The 6,000-nt window shown below is 44.2% G+C and overlaps 1 long non-coding RNA gene across 1 annotated transcript in view; it reads right to left on the reverse strand.

The window, feature by feature from the left end:
* LOC113159704 overlaps window positions 1-3,255 on the reverse strand; it is a 46,930-nt gene extending 43,675 nt beyond the window's left edge. The window contains exon 1 of the long non-coding RNA XR_003298637.1: window positions 2,536-3,255. This is a non-coding gene — a long non-coding RNA (uncharacterized LOC113159704). The remainder of the gene's footprint in view (window positions 1-2,535) is intronic.
* Window positions 3,256-6,000: the final 2,745 nt, after the last annotated feature.

The raw sequence follows: 6,000 nt of genomic DNA on the forward strand, positions 1-6,000 counted from the left end.
GCGTTCCCCCCCAGCGATCGGAAATGGTCATGACACTGAGACACGGTTCATCAGGAGGTCACACTGCTCAGCCAGCGTTGTCACCTGTGTGTAAGATCACATGCACACACACGCACACATGTAGATGCTGAGTTTGAGCGTTGCCAAGGTGAGCCCTGAGTTTAGACATGATAAATCACCACTCAACTTAAGCTCATAAACACACCATTAACACACTCAACCACAGCAACTTGATCTGTTTACCTTAACCACTGTGCTGGGGACTATCGCTCTCAGAGCAAGCTTGTGTTAGCATGCCTGGGGGCCTGATCGCTGTGACCAGCTCCACCTCTGAGCCACATAATTGTCTGTGTGGTGCGGCTGTTTCACAGTTGTCCATGTAGTGTGAACTCATTTTCAAGCACTTTGAGCTCACTTTCATACGGAGCACATGTAATACTGAATTGTAAAGCTCTATAGAATCACTGAAGAGCATCTCTAGTGTGGAAAAAGCCTGTTTATTTTGAATTGTGCTTGTCACACCCAAATGCACATTACCTTCCATGGTAAGGTAATGGAAACTGGCTTTAACTGCAAATGTGACACAGACTCAAGGTCTGAAATTGGCTAATGCTCAATATTAAGTATATATTAAGTGTAAAACACACGACAGGACAGCTGAATCTAAACTCACAAAACTGCAAGGGATGAGAAAGTTCCTCGGAAATGTTGAGTGGAGTAAATACAGGGTTGTTAAGCAAGTCTGACCCTGGTGTGTATATGGCCCTCTACTGCGGTTCACCACAAGCATATCATATGACAGCCTAGCCAGCACATTTGCCCTGGGAGAAGGCACATTCCTATTTTCAAGACATAAACAAACCCATCAAGAGGACATCTACTGAAATATTACGGCTGCTTAGATGTCTAACATCGTCATCGTCGTAGAAGTATGCAAATGGGCGTGCATGGGTGCATTTGTGTTTGTATGGCGCCTACACAACACGGGGGTGATGTTGGCCGTGTGCAGGACAGATGCTGGGCGAGAGGGGTCACGTCATGCTCCCGCTCCGCCGTTCAAATCACAAAAGGAGGAGGAGGAAGAAGAGGCAGAAGTTGTGAGAAGAGGAGTTAAAAAAAGTCCCAGTGTTTAGTCAAGGCCTGCTCACTGACACAAAGTCCGTCTTTGTCTGCCTCCCAGGGTGCCAGATAAAGGAATTCTTGTGTGTCGGGGGCTCTGACCGAGTTTATTTGACACTTCAGCGCCTTTTGTGAAGCAAGTGTCCCACTGTCAATGCTGGCCATGAGAGTCACTTGGCATTAGACAGAGGGTCCCTCTTCAGTGGAGAAAGGGGGTCTTGTTTGGAGAAGATTTTTAATGGAGGGGGTGTGTGGGGGGTGCTTGGTCTGTGCTCTACGCTGTATACAGACATATAGTGGGGCTCTGTCCCCTGTCCCAACAATAGATAGAATTCTTCATTGCTAAGGAAGTGGATGGACTTGAAGTAAGCGCTAAGAAGGAGGAAGCTTCATCAGAAAACTTGATCAGGATCAGGACATTGTATCTCAGTATCACTAGATAAAGATGGAAAATTCAACTTGCAGAACAGGTAAAGATACTTCGGTCCTATTATCCTGGCCATATAAGAGTCACTAGTGAGTGTGATCACATGCACCACAGCACATATCTGATCTCCTGTACGTGTCTCGTGTCAGGTAGTAACAGCTTGGACAGATGACAGCCCCCTCTGAGGTACAAGTTAACCGATTTACTCTGACTGGATTCCTGAACACTGTATCCCCACTGCTCATTTATTTTCCTGCAGCTGGTCTTTCACAGCTTATGACAGGTCAGGGCACTGTGAAAGGACTATGGACACCTGGCACCTCAGGTGTATGGTGATGCCATAGTGCAACTGGGGAAGGCTATGAAGGTGTGACTTTAGAAGAGAGGGTGTGTGTGTGTGTGTGTGGGTGTGTGGGGGGGGGGGGGGGGGGGGTCCACTGCAGACATCATGCTGTGACAATGCTATATGCTCTATGCATGCAACTAAAACCATTTTAGTCCGTTTTGAGGGTGGGGGGTGCGCGCGTAATGAACTCTGATAATAACGGAACAGTGAACAGGTGTGCGTAAACGCGTAAAGCAGAGCACACGGTTACAGATTAGTCATAAACTGTCTAACTATAAGGGATGCCCTGAAGAAGCTCATGGGGAAAATGTTTGTTTGTTTGTTTCTCTATGTGTAACTTTGAAGTGTAGATGTAGATGTAGGCCAAGTGGGTGTGAAAGGAGATAACGACAGAACCTTTGGTCCAAACTGCCACTGTCACACAATTTATTGTATTTGTGAAATAACAGCTGGTGAAATAAAGTTGTTCCTCACAGGGGTCCACAAACAGAAGACACCGGCTAAGTTGCACGTGTTGTTAGACACCCACACCCCCTGCTCCACCACAAAAAAAATAAAGAACTTAAATTGATTATCTGAGCTGACAGCACGACATTCTAACAGAACCCAAGTCCGCTTCTTAGCTCTACATGTTACCACATACCTGCTGGATGAGGAGATGCGCGCTGTCATTATCCAAACTGCTGGACGTGCGCCGAGCATCGCTCCCAAAACACAATATAATTTCCTAGTGCCAAAATTCACTTCGACAAATCTCCAAAAGCATATGAGGGCGTCATCCGTGACACTGGCCACGCTTGAACACGCGTGACATAATCAAGAGTCTCGTCTGTCCGACAAAGGACTTGGGGCAGCAGGAGGAATGGACACCGCTCATCCCGTGTCATGGACAGAGTTTTCTTAAATCCTACAGGACGGACCACAGCTGGTGGACTGGTGAACGCATCAGTTGCTGCCATCGTGATCTAGTTTAACCAGCAACAATAACAACAATGACAAGAATAACTCCAAATGTGTCAGAGCTGGAACGTCAGAATTAAATCCTCTTTACGCGTCCAAAGACTCCTTGTGTGGACTTTTTTTTTTTGTTTTTGCAAATCAAGCAGATGAATCGGTGAGAAAATCCCCAGTGAGAATTAAAAAAAAAAGTAAACTGGTTAGTCCTCATGTTCCCAGCGCGGTGATGGCTCCTGCTCCTGCTCCTACTCCAAACAGCTCTGCCGCTCAGACGATGCACCTCGCTCAACCTCCGACGCTGCACTGAGCCATAGTTTGAGAGGAGCAGAGCAGCATGCGGCTCGCAGTCGACGTAGGCGCGCAAGGCATGACGGTATGTGGAGTTTCACGTTGGTGGGGCTAATTATTAGAACGCAGGGGAAGAAAGGGTCTGATTAAACCATTTCATTAAGGAAAACATAATGGTAAAAGATCATAACTGGGAGTGTGCAGAATTCATTTCTTTTGGTAAAAATGGGTTTAACTGTTAATCTTAAATTACACTAAAATGACCATATTAATATACAAATTACCATTTTCAGATTCAACAAGAACTGCAGTGCTACCACAAGGTGCACCAATAAATGAATACTTCCAACCCCAGCCAGCAAATCTCAGATTTTTAAAAACACCGGCACATTATATTTTTCATATATTGTATAGAATCATGTTTTCGAATTAGGATTATTTATGGTTCTGATTATTATTGTTACTTAATGTTTTTACTATGATATAAACTAACAGTCAAGTTCATCTCACGAACACAGCTCAATGCAGCAGCAATCACTCATCATCTGTCAGTCTGATCCCAGCTTGCGTGTGAGCCCTGTGTGAGCATTGTGAGTGAGTAATAATGATCATCTGTCGCTGTACAGAGATACAGGGATGTCGGTTCTTTGAATCACCTTCCAATGAATGAATCTCTTGTCTTTCTTAGTTCACTTTCATGTTCTAACCACCTCCAGGCTTGCTTGTATTTCTGGGATCATAGCTTCCTTTAAACCTAAAAACACGGAGTGGATTTGTGGGAACTCAAAGGCACAAAAGCGAACTTGCAGAATTTTCCCACGGAACTTGCTTCAAATCATCTTTACTGAATTAAGATTATCAGATGCCCCTTCACCATAAAAGGTCTTGTAATAATATATCTTATAATGCAAAGTGATCAACCTCAACCACACTATAATCACAAGACACAGTGCGCACAGCACTTTAAGCAGGTGACAATCCATTCCACCTTTTCCTTCATTCCTCATTTGGCAGCGCTCCAGCACAAGCCAAGAGTACCTGTATTGCACGCGATTCTGTCAATTGCAGGTATTTGATGGCTTTTTTTGTGTGCAGGGATTGAAAAGTTGCTGAAGGTTTGCATACACGCCATTGCGTGACTAGAGCTGGAGATGAAAACACAAAGACATTGTTTTCAGTGATCAACCCCCTTTATAGTAACTCAACAGCATTCCTGTCTCACATTCCTAAGCCACCACTGCTGTGTGAAGGGTTTTTTTTTTCTTTTAAGAAAGAAAGAGAGAAAGAAAGCCGAAAAGAAAGAAATAAAGAAATGAAAAATTTATATTAGGTTCACTGAATTGACCTCTTCTTGCACAAAGGTTTTCTCTTTGCACGTTTAATAAATAATCAATTACCTTAAACATGTAATTAAGAAATAATTACCTCTTATCTAAAACTATGTAATGAATGTAAACAATAAAATGAGTTCCTTGCTGCTTCTATTCTCAGCTATTTGTCAGCAGACTGAAATTAAAATGCATAACTATCATTCAGTTTTCAATGCATGTGCGTTTGCAGGCTTCACTGTGTGTGTCCACTTGTGAGCATCCTCCTCCACCACGTCTTGACTCATGCCAGGGTGTGTATGTAGGTATGCACTAATGCGCGCACAAATGTTTTCCAGATTGGGGTGACAAGGATAATCATAACCAGAGAGCATAAAAAACATTTTCAACACTGCTCGCACAGATGGGAGGAGAAAAGAAAAATGCATCAGGGAATCCAGGGGAAACAAGAATACAGAGGAGGCAGAAAAGCTTCAGATACTTTGACCAGCATAAACAAATTGACTAGATCACATTCACACAGTCGGACAACTGTAAAATGTAAAAGACATAGGCTGCCAACAAGCAGCACAGTGACCACCTGGTGACGGTGAAACAGATCTAAAGTTTACCGGTAGTGATGACCTCCACAACTTCTGCTTTCAGCATACAAAACATAGAGAGGAGGACAATGGAGTCAGTCATATCTCCAGTGTGTGCTCTGAGAGTGATTAAGACTAAAGGACATTCATTACTGGCCCGGCTCAGACAGAGAGGGGCTTCAGAGCAAAGCTCTTGTGTTGGACTGTTTGGATGTCCTATCCCCTTGTATCTCTTTGACTACCTCCAACACAAGGCTCTATTCAACCAGACCGGGAACAAATGTTTCCTTATGTGGCTCTGAGTGCCCAAGCTCCAGCAGCAGGATAGAGAGCAAGAGCCTATGAGACCAAAAAGACAGAGAAGGTTACAGTACTGTAGCTATACACCAACTCATTCTCAATGACGATGTGAGTAGCACAATTAGGTGGGGGCCGTGTCCTTTCACTGACGTGGCCATCGCCACAAGCGTGTTGGTTGGTTTCCTCTCCTTATTTTCCCCACTTGCCCATGTTTCCTGGGCGTTATTATTTCTACATGCGCCTGGGAATTAAATTGGTTATTATCAGCCAGGAAACCTGAGGTTGGATTCCATGTTGGCAGCTCATGCTTTTTCATGTACAGCCAACGTGCAGGCTTCCATCTGTTTTTTTGGGGGTTTTTTTTTGGTCTTGCCATGGGAATGGGCAAAGTGAAGTTAAACAGGGGTCACAACACAATCTTAGGGTGACATGGGTAAAGATCACTCTCATTCGACAGCTTGTAGAAATGGTTTGGGTCTGCATACTACGGCATGGACGTCTTTTCTTTAGAATCATGCGGGATAAAGCGCTAATCCTCTTGTGCTATGAGACTGATAGGGTTGGACTCATTCCAGCAAGTCAGGAAGTAAGATCTGTCAAAGGGAGGCTCTTTCAAAGAAAACCATGTAATCAATGACCCTCCTACAATGTTAT

This window comes from Anabas testudineus, chromosome 8 (genome assembly GCF_900324465.2).
Source record: "Anabas testudineus chromosome 8, fAnaTes1.2, whole genome shotgun sequence".
In the NCBI taxonomy this organism is placed as follows: Eukaryota; Metazoa; Chordata; class Actinopteri; order Anabantiformes; family Anabantidae; genus Anabas; species Anabas testudineus.